Source organism: Ochotona princeps, chromosome 14, assembly GCF_030435755.1.
Source record: "Ochotona princeps isolate mOchPri1 chromosome 14, mOchPri1.hap1, whole genome shotgun sequence".
NCBI classification, from domain to species: domain Eukaryota; kingdom Metazoa; phylum Chordata; class Mammalia; order Lagomorpha; family Ochotonidae; genus Ochotona; species Ochotona princeps.
The window spans coordinates 2,748,508-2,765,221 of NC_080845.1; the positions used below are offsets into that span (position 1 = coordinate 2,748,508).

Genomic DNA, 16,714 nt, shown 5'->3' on the forward strand with positions numbered 1-16,714 from the left:
ATCATCGGACGGAAGATCCTCCTCTCTGTCTCTCCTCTTCTCTGTATATCTGACTTTCCAATAAAAATTAATAAATCTAAAAAAAAAAAAAAAAAACAAACCCAAAAACTTCACTAAATAGGAAGCAGGCCAGAACTGGGACAGCACTTTGCTAATCTCTGACCTACAGTATAAAAACAAGATGAATTCAACAGTCACCTATCCAAGGGGCAGCAGGCAGGCGTGGGCACAGCTGTGGGCCTAGCTGGGTCCTATAAGGGAGACTTCTGACTTGCACAACAGCCCAGCAGTCAAACACACAGGGCAGCTTTCAAAAAGCCACAGAGGGGGCCCGGCGGCGTGGCCTAGCAGCTTAAGTCAACGCCCAGGGATCCCATATGGGCACTGGTTCTAATCCCGGCAGCTCCACTTCCCATCCAGCTCCCTGCTTGTGGCCTGGGAAAGCAGCGGAGGACAGCCCAATGCATTGGGACCCTGCACCCGCGTGGGAGACCCGGAAGAGGTTCCTGGTTCCCAGCTTCGGATCGGCGCACACTGGTCCGTTGTGGCTCACTTGGGGAGTGAATCATCGGACAGAAGATCTTCTCTCTGTCTCTCCTTCTCTCTGTATATCTGACTGTAGTGAAATAAATAAATCTTTGGAAAAAAAAAGCCACAGAGGGCCCTGCACAGCAACCCAGCAGCTAAATCCTCAGCTTGCAATGTGCCAGGATCCCATACGGGCACTGGTTCGGTCCCAGCAGCCCAGCTTCCCATCCAGTTTCCTGCTGTGGCCAAGTAGTAAAGGACGGCCCAAAGCCTTGGGACCCTGCACCCACGTGGGAGATCGAGAAGAAGCTCCTGGCTCCTGGCTTCGAATTGGCTCAGCTCTGGACGTTGTGGCCACATGGGCGTGAACCAGTGGGTGGAAGATCTTTCTCTCTGTAAATCTGACTTTCCAATTAAAAAAAACAAAAACAAAAACGCCACAGGCCACAGACTCTCCACTCCAGGAATCAGGAGCTGGCCCATCTGGGAGGGCGAGGGGGAAGCTGGCCAGTCACTGCACCTACAAAGCACAGCACAGACCACTCCAATGCGAGACTGCAAATCAGGTCCAAGAGAGGCATGTGACGTGCCAGTGCCCACCAGCTTCTTCCAAAACAGGGCGGCCCTCTCTTCCAAGACAGCTCCGTAGGAGGCCAAAGAAAGCCCCAGTAAGCCCCCAGGCCCAGGGCGGGGTACCAGCCCACCCTTGCTCTCTCCCACTTGGTCTGCATGCCCCTCAGGGTCACCTACTCCTCAACCCCCTGGGCCAGAGTCACAGCTCACACTCCTCGCATGCAAGCCCATGGCGCCAGGATCCGCACAATGCATCCCCAGCACCACCCAGTCTCATCCCCACTCCAAGCCCCTCTCTGACAGCAGTGTGCGTTCTGTCCCCCAGTCTGTGACACAGACCTGCCTCACCAGTTACCTCAGAACGCACAGCACTCATCCTCTTTTCTGCCCTTTGTGTAAGGAAGAAATGAGTTCCTAACCCGGAGCTCGGCCTCAGGGGGCTATCCCCAAGGTGCCCGCCCAAGTCTTCCTCTCCCACCCTCATCCTACTCTTCTCTCCTGGCTCCCCTGCACCAGCAAAGCCTCCAGTCTGCCAACAGGGCCGTGCGGTGCTGGGCACACGCAGCAGCTGGCCTCTAATTGCTCCGCAGGGTGCCAGGATCCCATCCCCACGCGGGGCTGCACAGAGTGCCAGGATCCTGTCCCCACGTGGGGCTGTCACCACGTCAGGTCACTGAGGCAGAGAGCAGCCTTTCAGCTCTGGGGGTGGACCCTTTAATTAATTCTCAGAAGACACATACACTTTAATTTTCAGACAACTCTCTGGAGATAAACACTTGGCTGTGACTACATTTTAAACAATACTAAAGTGCCCCAGTTTTAGGGTTTCTCAGGCCAGGGCTTTAAGTGTGGCTACTAAACACGACTGTACACAATCCCAGCCCCGCAAGCTTGTGTTCCATCACATCCCCTATGCCGGAGAGCCCCCCCAGCAGGCGCCCACCCTGGGGTGCTGCCCCACAGCAACACCACGGGCCCGCCCCTCCGTGCTACTTGCTTCTCTACTTTCACTCCCTTTTCCAAGGAGTTTGACAAGGTCTTCAGACACTGCCTACAGATTCCAAGCAGACAGTGCTGCTGAAGGAAGTGACGAACACAACACCCAGGGAGGCTCGGGAGCTGGCAGCTGTCGGGAGCCTGGGCACCCAGAGGAAGCCATCCCAGGCAGCCCAGAAGCCACCGTTCACAGTTGATACCCATAGGAAAGACACCTTCCGCAGTGGGCCAGAATCAGGGCAGAGAGCAGGGCAGAAGGAGGCCAGTCTGGCCCAAGATAAAGTATCGCTCCCCGCTTTCCCGACATCTTCCCGAAAGCCACTTAAAACCTCCCTGCTGGAACCAGCCACAGGGGCAGAACTGAGGGCAGCAGGTGGCAGCCCACCGCCTCTGTGGACTCCCATCCGACCAAGGGGAACTAACTAATGGGCCTCGCAGGGCACACGTGGCCCACAGGCCAAATTCCCTCTCGGGCAGCGGCTGCCTCTCCGCACACACCACCAGCGCTAACAGAAAGACTGGATGGGAACAGAGCCACTCAGGAAGCCAGGAACCTAAAGCAGCTCAAGGAGCGAAGCCCCCTCTGGCCTCTCAACCCCCTCAAGAGGTCTGGGGGGGATCTCCCCAGCCCCGGGGCTGGTCCCTCTGACAGAGAGAAAATCGTCAACTCGTGTCCCACCAGCTTCCCTCCATCCCTGAGCCTCCCACCCTGCCCACAGGCCCCCACAGGCATGCAGCCCGCTCAACTACGTGAACATGCCAAAAAGAAAATTACAAACTTCAAAAAATAAAAGGTCTGGGGTGAAAGGGCAGATGGAGAAGCAGCAGTGACAAGCGGGAGCCATGGCAGCCATGTCACATCTCCTCCCCCAAAGGCACAACCCCCACGAGACCGAGCTAGGATGGAAGACTACAGGGGATGGGAGAGGGGAGACTAGACGGGCAAACCCTGGAACCTCTCCCAGTGGTCTCAGAGGAGGGTGGCCAACAGGCCGACCGCACTGCTTTCCAACACCAGGGCGAGTGCTCTGGGGGTGCAGTGAGGGGGGCCCCAGAGAAGAAAACCTACCCTTAGGACTCAACAAGAAAAGACTGGGCCTCCCTGCTGCGGACTGGCATCCATATGGACGCCGCTGCAAGTCCCCGCAGCTCCCTGGGAAAGGCCTGGAAAAGCAGCAGAGCAGGGCCTCAGGCCTCAGGCCTCTGCACCCACAGGTCTCAGCTTTGAGCTGGTCCTGCCCTGGCCACTGTGGCCATTTGTGGAGTGAACCAGCAGAAACATTGTCTGTCTCTCCAACTCTCATAAAACAAAATGTTAAGAAAGCAGGATACGTAATAGAGGGCCTGGCACAATAATAGCCTAGCGCTAAATTCTCGCCTTGCATCCACCAGGATCCCATATGGGCGCCGGTTCTAATCCCAGCAGCCCCACTTCCCATCCAGCTCCCTGCTTGTGGCCTGGGAAAGCAGTCGAGGGTGGCCCAAAGCCTTGGGACCCTGCACCCACGTGGGAGATCCGGAAGCAGCTCTGGGATCCTGGCTTCAGACGAACTCAGCTTTGACCACAGTAGCCATGAATCAACGGACAGAAGATCTTTGTCTCTCCTCCCCTCTGTAAATCTTACTTTCCAATAAAAAAGTAAATAAATCCTAAAGAAAAACCAAAAAAGAAAAAAACAAAAACAAGCCGTGTGCTGTCACACACTTCTGTCTCTCCATTTTCCCACCTGGTTAGTACTGCGCCATATTCAAAGCGACTCCATTTCCCCAGAATTATGAAGACATTCTCAGGCTTTCTCTGCTACTTAGTATCTCACCTTTCAAGTTGCAATCTATAACCAGCCTAAAGCTGATTCTTGGCAGTGATCTGTGGCAGAACATATGCCTTCCATCATAAAGAGAACCTAGCTTTCCCTAGCGCCTTCCCTGGAAAGGCCCCGTGACAGCTCCGCCATTGTGCAGGCCGACTGCTCCACCCGTCCAGCCCATGTGCCCCGGGCTGCTCTGATCAGTCCTGCCACGCGCTAAGGTCCCTCCTTCAGCAGTGTCTGACTATGCCTGGCCTTGGGCGCGCCCTGGCACCTGGGGATCCCCCTGGGGAGAGGCAGCGGCTCTGCAAGGCCAAGAGCTGGCCAGTCAGTGCAGAGGCCACACCCACACGTGGCAAGTGTGGAGGGGCAGCCACAGGCCAGGACCCACCCTGGACCTGCCAACTGCGTCCTAGACATGCTAACAGGCAGCCTTCTCCAGGAGCACCCCACAGACAGAAGCTACAAGTGTCCACTACTAACGTGGATAAACATTCTCACACCTGAACGACAACACCCCACGGATGACACCCACCAGTGTGATGGCCAACAGAGGAAGCAGTACAGAAAAGGCAAAACAGGGGCCCGGCGGCGTGGCCTAGCAGCTAAAGTCCTCGCCTTGAATGCCCCGGGATCCCATATGGGCGCCGGTTCTAATCCCGGCAGCTCCACTTCCCATCCAGCTCCCTGCTTGTGGCCTGGGAAAGCAGTCGAGGACGGCCCAATGCATTGGGACACTGCACCCGCGTGGGAGACCCAGAGGAGGTTCCTGGTTCCCGGCTTCGGATTGGCGCGCACCGGCCCGTTGCGGCTCACTTGGGGAGTGAATCATCGGACGGAAGATCTTCCTCTCTGTCTCTCCTCCTCTCTGTATATCTGACTGTAATAAAATAAATAAAATCTTAAAAAAAAAAAAGAAAAGGCAAAACAGAACACGGCTTTGAGGGTTGGGAAGCCTAATTTACAATGAAAATGTAACTGACACAGACCTAAAATTATCAAAAGCAAAACTTGAGGAAAAAAAACTCTGTAGGTCGGCAGATGAAGCCCGTTGACAGACAACCTGGTCAAGGACCAGCAGCCACCGCACAGCCGCAGGTCTGGACGGCAGACATGCCGTGACAGCGCGGCACAACCAGCCGCCGCCAGAGCCAACCAGAAAGGGCCCAACGGCCACAAAAAGTACGCTTCTCTGTAACACAAAAGCTTCTGAATCGAAGAATCAGAATACTAAGGAAAATAGCACAAATAAGAAAAAAAAAAAAAAACCTCTGAAAACAAAGATAAATTTGTATTTAAGTGAAATCTCAGATTCTTAACAGAGAAGTAAACTAAGCATTTTAACCTAAGGAGGTAGAAAAAAATCTTATGTGAAGGGAAAAAAGACAACAACAACAAAAATACCCCACAAAAGTAGTTTAAATCTTTCAATGAAACTGAATTTCAAAATTAGGGTCCTCTTGGGCCCAATGCAAAAGCCTAGTGGCTCAATCACTTTGCATGTGCCAAGATCCCATATGGGCTTTGGTTCCAGTCCCGGCTGCTCCACTTCCCTTCCAGCTCCCTACTTGTGACCTGGGAAAGCAATGGAGAACAGTCCAAAACCTTGGGATCATGCACTCGTGTGAGAAACCAGGAAGAAGCTGCTGGCTCCTGGCTTCAGACTGGCTCAGCTCAGCCATTGTGGCCACCTGGGGAGAGAACTTGAGGACGGAAGATCTTCCTCTATTTCCTCCTCCTGTAGATCTTCCTTTCCAGCAAAAATAAATATAAAATAAATCTTTTTTTTTTTTTTTTTTTACAAAATTAGTCCTCGAACAAGAAATTAAATATGAATAAGCCACTGAAAGAAATGTATCAGTACTCCATTTCACACACAAGGATAGCACGGCTTGGGGCTGGAATTGTGGCACAGCAAGCTGCTGGGACCCCGAGCTGCAGCCGCTCCGCTCCCCATCGGGCTCCCTGCAGACGCGCCTGGGAAGGCAGCAGAGGACAGCTCCAGCGCAGCCCCTGGAAAGTAAGCCAGTCCACCTACACCATTCAAACAAAGGAAGTAGGAATGCAGAAATTGGGTGTGAAGAGCCATAGCTCAGCAAGGCTAAACGACTGGCCAAGGTCATGATCACTGAGTTAGAAAACGGAAAAACACTTGAACCTGAGTCAAGAGGACAGTCTGGTCTACTCAGGAAGTACTGGGCACTCAAGGGGCACTACAAGACGACACCTGCCCCAAGGTGCATGCTGTTGGCACCAGGGAATGACCCCCTATGCCCACAGCACTCTGGGACTCTGCCAGGACTCTGAGGCCTGTGGTAAGCCTGGTCTTGGTGGGGCCTACAAAGGCACTGGCACAGACTCAGTAACACCCGACCAGGGACCAGCAGCTGAACACGTTGTCTGCAAGTGAACCCTGCTGGCTCCAGCACCAAGCCACATGCTCTGCACGGGTCAGTCTGATCAGCCTGAGCGCGTGCCAGCAGAAGCACAAGGGCTGCCTTTCCAGGCCCTGCCCAGACGTACATCAGCTTGGAAATCCACCTGAGGCACCTTCCAACCACTGCCTACAGGTGTGGCCAGTACATGTTACCAACATGCAAATCAGTCCAGGTCCAACACTCATCAAGCCGACTCGGAGGTCACCTCTCCATCACACCACGGAACTCCACGCTGCACAGACGCACAGCAGCGCCGTGGCCCCCAACCTGCTTCACTGTGAGCATCCTTTGCCTGGGCTGCAGCTCGGCGTCTTCCCTTCACACAGTGGTACGCAGGTCACCACTGCCCTATAGACACGCCACACTGTGCTCCCACCAACACTCCAGTGCTTTGACATTTGGATCTGACAGAAGAGCCGGTTCATGTCCAATGCGCCCAAAGGGCAGAAAGGTGAGGAAGAGACTGGTAACTGGTTCCACCAGCCCTGACTGTTCCCGGTCAGACTCCCTCGGTCAGGAGCAGCCTGCTCAGAGCACTGTGCCCTCCGAGCACCCCACTCCACGGGGCCTGCTGGGGTGGGGGGGGCGAAGAGCAGGGGGCTGTCCTGAGCAGACCTGAGGGTACCCTCAGCATCGAACCACTTCTACCAGCTAGCCGGTGCGGCCAGGGGATTGGCTGGATCCTGTCACAAATGAATGAAGGTTACTGTCCCTCCAGGCCGGGTAAGAGGATGAAGGACAAACCAAGGTCACACTGCACTTTCTCTCACCCCACCACTTCAGCTCAGAGCTGAGCCCCATGCAGCATTTGGTCACAGGACAGTCAACAGAGCAGCCCCCACAAGCCACGTCCTCTTTGAGGAAAATAAATCTAAAGATATTGAAGCTTGGGGAGGGGTTGAGGATTTCCGACAACTCACAGGCCATTTCTACTCCAAGACTCAAAGGCTACAGAAACCCGGGCCACGGGTTTAGATGCAGGATTAGGTCTGCAAGAACAAAGCTTCCCGGTTGGGGCCTTTAGGGGCATGCCCCAGCGACACGCTATCTTCATTCCCCACCACAAGACCCTGACGAAGAACTCTGCTCAAACTCTCCCACCCCACCCCCCATACCCTGACTCCCCCAACACACTCCAGACTCAGGCACACCACAGGGTCCATCACAGCCCACCCGGCCCCTACTCCTCAACCTCCCTACCTCTGGCCAATACCACCGCACTGCCCATCCCAAGGCTGGCCCCATCCAGGCTACACACACAGCTACAAAGTCCTCCCCCCATCACACACGAAGCACAGGGCTGCCAAGATACTGCCCAGGAGCCACAGTTGAATGCTCCTCCTCACCCTGCTCCCTTGAGGGCCTGTTGATAAACACCTCCCCACTCTCAGGCTCAGTTCAGGCTGGCAATTCCTAAGACTGTCTCCATTCAGCAGTCATCTCCTACGGGCAGCAGGCTGGGGGCACTTTCATACTCTACTCTGCCCCAGGTCCCAGTCCCACTTGGCAGACAAAGAAACAGGCCCGACGGGGGAAGCCCATTTCCCAGGTTCCACAGTAAAGGAGCCCAGGTGGCTAAGCCACAGTCTCCCCACACGCCACCGCAACACCTACCCTGCTCCTTTCAGGACCCTGGACACCTGCTCTCCAAGAGCAGGAGGGACAGAGCCAGGAGCAGCAGTGGGGGTCCAATGCGCACCAGCTGGAAACCATGCCTGCACTGGCATCAACCCTGGAGGCAGGAAGCACAGAAGGGCTCCCAGGACCCACCCGGGGAAAGGGCCCAGCTGCTGTGGGTGTCCGAGCTCCTGGCGCTGAGGGCACTCGCCGGCTCCCTGCTCCGAGTTGTCCTTAGCAGGCAGCACAGAGTTTGGCACACACTATCCAGCAGAGCTCGCCTACTCCAATCCCCAGGCCCTGGGACACTGGCTACAGGAACCAGGCATAGGGCTGCTGAGAGAGCTGGCTGCCTCAGTCCTCTGAATTAACACTCAAAACCCCAGCCCTTGGTCACTCAGCTCGGAAGTGCTGGAACCTGGCTCCAACACTTGCCAAGGTGTCTGCTGATGCCTGTCCATCATAAGGAACAGCAGGGCAGGGGCAAGGCACCGCTGACTCTCCTGGTCAACTCCCCACAGAAGGAGCTCGAAGCTAACAACAGTACCCCAAGGGGCCAGAGCTGCTCTGGGTACTTGTCCTTCCCAACTGGCTGATGAAATACCACCCATGTGCTTCAACGTGTGCCATTTCTACAGCTGCCGCACCTGCTCGCCAGCTGTGATCTCCTGAAAAATCTAGAAGGGAAAGTTGCAGCCCCGAGGCCTAAAGGCTGAAGGAACTAAGCAACTGCACACTGCCGTCACCACCAAGGGCCAGGAAGCCACGCAGCCTCCAGACCAAGTCCAATGCACCAGGAAGAAACGCCAGCAGCAAAGAAAGGGGCGTGCGACACTCACCAACTTCCTGGGTGCTGGCAGAGCTCTGAGTGAAGGAGGTCACATTTCTGCAGTGGCATCAGCTGCCAGGACACACTGTAACTGACAAAAATGCCAAGCTAGGCTTGGCAACCTGGGCGTCTCCCCGCCATGGCCCTGGCATCCCCACAGCGGCCTTCACCCCAGGGGCTACCTGGAAACCCCGGGAACAGAGAGCTGCTGTTTTTCGGACAGCCTGCAATGACTACCGCAAGCCTCAAAGACTAACTGGGAAAGCACACACTCAAAAATGACCTCAACAGGGGACTTCCAGGCTCAGAAACACTACCCAGGGGACGCACACAGGCAACCCACAGACACAGACCCCAGTCCCGGTTGCTCCGTCCCTTGCTGATGGCCAGAGAAAACCAGGAGATGACACAAGTGCGTGGGCCCCTCACATCCATGTGGAGACCAGAAAGAAGTCCTGGCTTAAGTCAGGCTCAGCCCCGGCTACTGTGGCCACATCAATGGGGAGCCAGAGGATGCAGGACCTCTCTGAAACTCTCACAATTATGTATATAAATAATAGCAATAATAAAAAGCTTCTAGGGTCCAGCATGATGGCCTAATAGCTACATCCTTGCCTTGCACACACTGGGATCCCATATGGTGCTGGTTCATGTGCTGGCTGCCTCACTCCTCATCCAGCTCCCTGCCTGTACCCTGGGAGAGCCTTGGGACCCTGCACCCACATGGGAGACCCAGAAGAAGCTCTTGCCTCCTGGCTTCAGATCAGCTCAGCTACAGCCATTGCAGCCACTGAGGAGGGAACCAGAGAACAAAGATCTTTCTGTCTCTCCTTCTCTCTGTAAATCTGCCTCTCCAATTAAAAAAAACAACAACAAAAATCTTTTAAAAAGCTCATAACAATATTAGCCATAAGCTGATAAATCTTTGAAAAACTTAGAACTCCTACAAAAACATTACTCAACCTCAAGAGCTTGCACTGCATACACCATTATGCACAAACTGCGCCCTTTTCCACAGAAATTTGACAACCTTACCAAAATTATGTAATATCCCAAAATGCCCAATAACCAAATGTCCACCAGTTAGAGTCAGCATAAACCCAAGCATATTCACAAAACACCATCCAGTTGCTAAAATAGCGATGTCATCCATCTGTGTGTGCTGTGACAGAACGCTCCAGACATCGGCCACCAGGTCCCATGAACACAAATATGTGTATGTGGAAAACGTGGTTCTTTTTCTGGGAGGAATCACAAAACAGTTTCCCCACAGAGGGACTGGGCACAAGCCTGTACCTTATACTTTTTCTACACAGCCTGAATTTTCCAATTAGCTATGTTTACAAAGTCTACTGGGAATACAGGGCCACAGGAGCCCTTTTGCTCTTGTCTCTATACGCCTGCGTATTTGTCAAGCCCTAATAAACAGTACAGAAAACGGTTATGACATGTTTGGAAAGCAAGTTCCACTTCTGCTGCCTCAGACACCCACCTCCAGGAGGCCGCATTTCCGTGGCCCTGCAGGGTCTGGAAGGACGGGCACAGTGGGCAGGACCTGAGGGGGCAGGCCAGGAGCGCCCTGGCCCTATGCAGCTTGCTCTGCCTTGGTTTCCTGAGCACGTGCATCTTTTATATTTCCATTTCTATCAATGGAAAACCACCAGAAGATTCCCCATAGCGTCTAAGAACCAGCTCTGCTCTCCCCAGCCCTTTCCCAACATTTGGCCCCGGACAGGGCCCTCCCAAGGAGGCCTGCAACAGAGCTGCTCTGTAAGCTCTGGACTGCACGCAAACACCCCCTGCTGAGACACCGCACTGTGTACAGTGCTCTCCCAGCAGGTCCTGCAGCCACCCACCCCAAGGCCCTGGACAAAGACAGGAACCCAAGGCATGCTGGGAACGCCGGCTCAGTCCTTGCCCTTCTCGCGGCCAGCTGGGACTTGCTCCGTGTCCATGTTCCAGGGACCTCTGTCCTCTGGAAAGCAGACTGACCCACGAACTGTCCTGGGGGCCACACAATTCTCATTTCAATACAGAAACACATTCTTACTATTCCAGGTTCACACTAAGATTCTCCCAGAACGCCTTTCCCTGACCCCCATAGCCGGCCTGAACTGGGCTTGCCTTCTCAGGGGAGTCGAGGCCCCTCTAACACAGGAGCGCTGTCTACCCACGCGGCTCTCAGGATGCCCACTGTGCACACGGCAAGAGACAGGAATCAATGTTCTGCCTCCTGCTACCTCCCTCCCTCCACCAAGGGAAAAGACTCCACATATAAAACCCTTATATATGGCGTCTCTTGACAGAAGACTATTTAAACAGAAGCTGAACTATACATACGGTGGGTATTCTTCAGCCTTAAAAAGGGGCAGTCATTTAGTGGTGCATCAAGCAAAGGCACGGCCTGTAACACCAGCACAGCCGAATGGGCAGCGCCTGAGTGCGGACTGCTCCACTTGCCATCCAGCTCCCCTAACGGCCTGGAAGAAGCAGCGAAGACCAGGTGTGTGAGCCCCTGCACACAGGGGGAGACCAAAAGGAACTGCTGGTTTCTGGCTCGCTGCAGCCACTGGGAGTGAACCGGTCCACAGAAGAGCTCTGTCTCGTCCTGTAACTCTTTCAAATTTAGCCGTGCTGTAGCACAGCAAGTTAAGACTCCACTTGTGAGGCCAGCATCCCACAAGGGAACCAATGTGAATCCCAACTGCTCCACTTCCGATCCAGCTCCCTGCTAATGCACCTGGGAAGGCAAAGGGAGATCCCTTGAAACCTACAATAGCATGTCCAGAAGGACTGCCAGGCTCCTGCCTTCTGCCTCACTCAACCCCTGCACTTACAGGGATTTGGGGAGTGAACCAGCAGACAGGAAACCTGTGTGTATGTCTCTTTCTGTGTAACTTTCTAAATAAATAGGGAAATCTTAAAAAAAAAGCAGCAGCTGTGTTTACCAATTCTGAAAGGTGCTCTGAAGAAAAGCAATAGGGCCAGGGAAGCGCCACCAAGAGCACCAGGATAAGGCTCTCCAAGCCGCTCTAGGAAGCAGCTTGTACTCTCAGCACTGCACCGAGTCTCTGAGCAATGCCAATGGGGTGCCACCCCTCCACATTCCCGAACCAGGAAGCATTTGAGACAAGAGGCTTGTCCAGACTCGGGTGGTCATCAGCACTTGGGGACTCGTGAAGAAAGTGACCTGAGGCCAAGTTGCTGACAAGCGCCCACATTACGTGTAAGCGACTGGGAATTCCACTGGGGCGGAAGCAACCAGCAAGGCGCACAAAGACCCAGGGGGCCAGGCCAACCAGGTCCAGTCCCAGGGTGAAACGAATCATGGCCTATCACACATTCACGCGCAACCTGAGTGTGAGGGCTCGGAGGGGGGACCCCACAACACATGGCTACCCCCAGAGGAAAAGCAAACCACCAACTGTGCCTGATAGAGTACTGCTCCAGCACTGCAAACACACGTCAGAATCTTCCCTGTTATCTCCTCCAGGGAGAGATTACACACAATCCATATTTTATTTTCATATTTATTTCTTCTGATTCCCCCCTCCCAGGGAAAACACTACTTGTTTCAACAAGGAAAATGGACTTAAAGGACCTTTCACCACATTGGTCAATAACGGTGTGTTAACGGGGTGCTCAGGACGATGCCCTGAACCCCGCTCTGCAGCACCCAACAGGAAGACCCATGGAGTTCTTGGGACAGAGGCAGACAGACACGGCCCTGAGCTCCTGGCTGGCTACAGAGCCGAACAGAAGGAAGTCAGGAAGAGAATGTGGGAAGCCGCTGGAGGCCTCCTGCTGCACACAGCACCTCACCCGCACCCCCAGCACCCCCAGCTCGGGCAACGGCTCACAGGGAAAACCAAGCCGCCTGTGGCAGAGAACAAAGCTCAGCCCAGACTCGGGGCTCAAGTCACCAAGCCCAGGACTAACAGTCCTTCACAGTCACCCCAGACACCTCACCACCTCTTCTTTTCTCATTGCCCTACCTGCAGGCTGCGCCCTAGTGTGCCTCTCAGACCCCAGACTCCCCTAGACCAGCGAAGGCCCACAAAAAAAAGAGCTTCAGATCTCAGAGCCAACAGATGTCTCTTGTGGCAACTATTCCTTTCCCGAGAGGAAAGGCATTGTTTTTAAATCCAGCAGCGAAAAGCCCTACTTAATATCTGCCTGCCCATAATAAGATATATATAGAGAGATAGATGGAGGAGCAGTTCATTATCTAATTTAGAAATCCACGCTCTGGCCCACCTAGCCTGCTCTTGTTCGAAATAGAAACCGACACGGCACCGATCAATCAATCGATTGAAAGTGGTGGAATGACGAGACAACGCAACCAGCACACAGCCACTAGCAGCACGAGGCGGGACGTTGTGCAAAGCAAAATGAGAAAAAGAAGCCCCCGCCAAGTACTGCAGAGGATAACAATCCTTTAAGCAACAGGGAACTGGAATTCACCAGGGGCTAGGTAGGGAGGGGTGAACAGGCCAAGAGAAAGGCTTCGCAAAAAAAAATAATAATAATCCCTCACAGGCAGGCCCAGAGCAGCCAGAGCCTGGCTGGACCAGTTCTTGTCCAGCCATTCCTGAAATTCCACTCACCAAGGGCCGACAGGTTCTTCCTTCCCCAGGCCTACTACTCCCAGGGGAATCCAGGCACGGCAGGCCCCACCACCCGCTGGCCCAAGGCCTAGGCAGCCTCCACAGGTAAACAAAGAATTTACTGGAAGGAGCAGCCCATGGTCTCCTTCCCCAAGCAGTCCCGGGCCAGACTGGCAGGAGGTGCATGAGGTCAGATGGGAAGAATTGGCCAAGGGGGCAGAAGGAAAAGCGAAAGAGTGACGTGAGGCCAGGGACCCAGAAAGCCAGGGCAAGCCAAACAAGTTCTCCCCCCACTGTCCAAGCACAAGGCCCCAGGGTGCTGCCCAATCCACAGCTGCCCGGGGGGGCCCAGACTGCAGCCTCCGAGTCCTCCCACCATGGTCTCTCAACAAACAGGAGAGAGCCAGATCTGGGTGAACTCCCCAGACTTTCGAACCATTTTGGGACATCCAGGCAGTGGGCTTTACAAGGATACCACAACCCAGGGCCAGGAGCTAGGAGACAGGACCCAGACACAGGGAAGCCACACCAACAGCACACTGCACCTTGCTCGGCACCTCCTGAGACTCCCGGGAGTCCCCAACACATACCCAAGGTCGCCCTAAATATTCCCATCACACAGACACAGGCTCAGACGTGTCCAAGCCGGCCCACTGAGGACTACAGCCCATCTCGGGGACACAGGAGACAGACACTCCTGCCCTTGGAAGCAGAGGCTCCCCAAAGAACTGTCCACCCCACAGGAAGAGCAGCTGCGCACCCTCCTCCCCACGCCTCTGCCTGTTGTCTGCAGGATGGCAACTGCTCCAGCCCTGCCTTCAACTGGACTTCAAGGGGCCAGGGATGGGGACCCAGGACCACACCCCCAGCTCTAAGCTTCAAAGGCTGTTTATCCCAGCCGCATCTCCCCCACAGAAGCCCCACATGGAAAAGGAGCCCCCAATTCTTTCTTCCTGACCCAGACCCGAGGCCAGGACCTGTGGCTTCCACGGCACTGCTTCCTTCCTTCCGTGGGTGGCACCGGTGACCAACATCCGTCCTCCTACCCGCGCAGCTCCATACAAGGCACAACTAGTGAGTGCCAGCTGTGTGCCCGATGGAAGACACAGAGCAGGATCTACACCTCCCCAACCCGCCCCCTCGGGGCGTTCCCCAGGGGCCCCCACCTGAGACTAGAGACCATGCTGCAAGCCACACCAAACACGGGGGAGGTGTGGAGATCTCAGCCAAAGTTTCACAGAGCCCTACAAGCCAAGGCTTCGAAAAGCTCCCAGGCAGCCATTTAGCAAATGACACACGCTCCTGAGAGCCGCCCCAGCCCCCCACTTGCTCCCCGCTGCTGCATGCCTTTACGGAGGGGGGCTGCGACCCCAGCTCCAGATTGAGAGAAAAGACATGGGGTGGGGGGTACCTTTGCATCCCACACAGGCCACCCGTCTGCACTGTGTGTGTGTGTGTGTGTGTGTGTGTGTGTGTGTGAGAGAGAGATCACTGGGAGAGGAGAAAGGGGGTTAAAAAGCCATCTGGCAGGCCCCGAGCAAGCGACATCCTGTTTATTAAACGTTTTTAGCAAGCGAGCATTAAGTGTTTTCAAAATAACCCTCTGGGCCCCGCAGTCGGGCCGAGGGCTGTCTGGGGCGGTCGCTGACCTCGCCCCCACCCCGGGCCCGCAAGGGTCCCCCAACTTGGGCGACGCGGCGGCTGCAGGGTTCAACCGGGGAACCGGGGCGCAGGCCCCCCAGTACCCCACCTCCCGCAGTGGGCAAGACGGGGCGACTCGGCCGCCGCCGGCCTCTCCCGGGCCTCGCGCGACGCCCAGGCCCCGCCGCGGCCTCGGGACCCACCCCGTCCGCCCGGCCGGCCGCGCGGCGCCATCACAACAATGGCGAGCGCGCCGGGGCCCCCCTCGGGCCGCGGCCCTCCTCCCTCCGCGCTCGCGGACAAAGCCCCGCCGGGCCGCGGAGACAAAGCCCGGCCGGGCCGCGCCGCCTCCATCTTAGCGCCGCCGCCGCCGCCATCCCGCCGCCCCCCACCGGCCCCGACCCGGCCCGCGCCGCCCCCCGCGCCCCCCGGCCCACCTGGTCTGGTTCCACGGGCGCGACGGGGCCGGGCGATGGCGGTCGGGCGGCGGAGGGGCGCGGGGGCGGCGGGATGGCGGCGGATTGCGCGGCGGCGGCGGCGGCGCGGCTTGTCGCTCGCTCGCTCGCTCGCTCGCTCCCACCCAGGCGCGCTCGTCGCTCGCTCTCTCGCTCGCTCGCTCGCAGGAGCCTCGGAGCCTGGATCTCGCCGCTCGCCTCCCTCTCGCGCTCGGCTCCCCGCCCCCCGCCTGCCGCCGCCCCCGCCTCCTCGGCCGCCTCCTCCCGCCGCCGCCGCCGTCGCCCGCCGCCCGCCGCCCGCAGCCGAGGCCCCCGCGCAGCGCCCCCTGCCGCGCCGCCCGGGAAGCGGCGGCCTCGGGGACCGGCCTGAGGAGGCGGGCGGGCGGGCCGGGCCGGGGACGGACCCGGGAGCGGGGGCAGGGGTCGCTGAGGAGCGGGCGGGGCGGGTGGACGGCTGGGCCGCGGCCGGAGAAGGGGGCAGGGAGGAGAGGCCGGCGCGAGGAAGGCCAGCGCGCCCGAGCCCGCCCCGCCCCCTCGCCGCCGCGGCGCCGCCTGCCCGGCGGTGTGCAGGGGAAGGAGGCGGAGGGCGTGCATTGTTCGAGTCCAAAGCAAGGTGCTTTAAGCGCCTGCTGTTATTGCAGGCAGAATTTCGGGTCGAAAGGCAAAACAAAAAGATCTAGAAACCCCCCCGTCGGTAGTCCCAGAGCTAAAAGGAGGAGAGAGTTCCTGAAGCCCCTTCTTCTAAACAAGTGCTTGGCCATTAAGGGGAAAAGATTTTTCTCTCTTTTTTTTTTTTCCGCAAAAGCAAAGACCAAAAGATAGAGAGGAGCTTTCGCCTGCCGTAGAAATCGCCTCCCACCCCTCTCGCGGTTCTGTGTCCAGGAGACTGGATCAGCTGCTGGTGCCGCTCTGGGTTAAGGGACTTGGTCGATGCCAGCCCTGGGGCAGGTGCACAGGTAAAGGGGTCCTGGGAGGGGGGCAAGAGCACCTCAGAGTGCTTGACCAAGGCCATATGGCTAGACCCTGCAGGAGCAATGCAAGAACATTCCAGAATTATTCTCAGTCTAAGAAAAAAAATCCAATTTGCCTGATTTACTCTCCATTTGCTCATTATGTATCTTCACAAGGATAGAATCCTGGCCTTCATTTTCCATCTTGTTCCTTGACCTTAATGTCATCACACGTAAGGCTGTCCAACCCAACTGGGACCCAGGTCGTTGGT

General features: G+C 56.3%; 1 protein-coding gene across 7 annotated transcripts in view; it reads right to left on the reverse strand.

Moving 5' to 3' along the window:
• Positions 1-15,789, reverse strand: part of PRRC2B (proline rich coiled-coil 2B) — a 76,860-nt gene extending 61,071 nt beyond the window's left edge. For 3 of the 7 annotated variants that reach the window (XM_058672890.1, XM_058672891.1, XM_058672888.1), the window contains exon 1: positions 15,475-15,789. The gene's annotated coding sequence lies outside the window, so the exon portion shown is untranslated. The remainder of the gene's footprint in view (positions 1-15,474) is intronic. The other 4 variants (XM_058672887.1, XM_058672889.1, XM_058672886.1 and 1 more) reach the window with 2 other exon arrangements.
• Between the last annotated feature and the right edge of the window lie 925 nt (positions 15,790-16,714).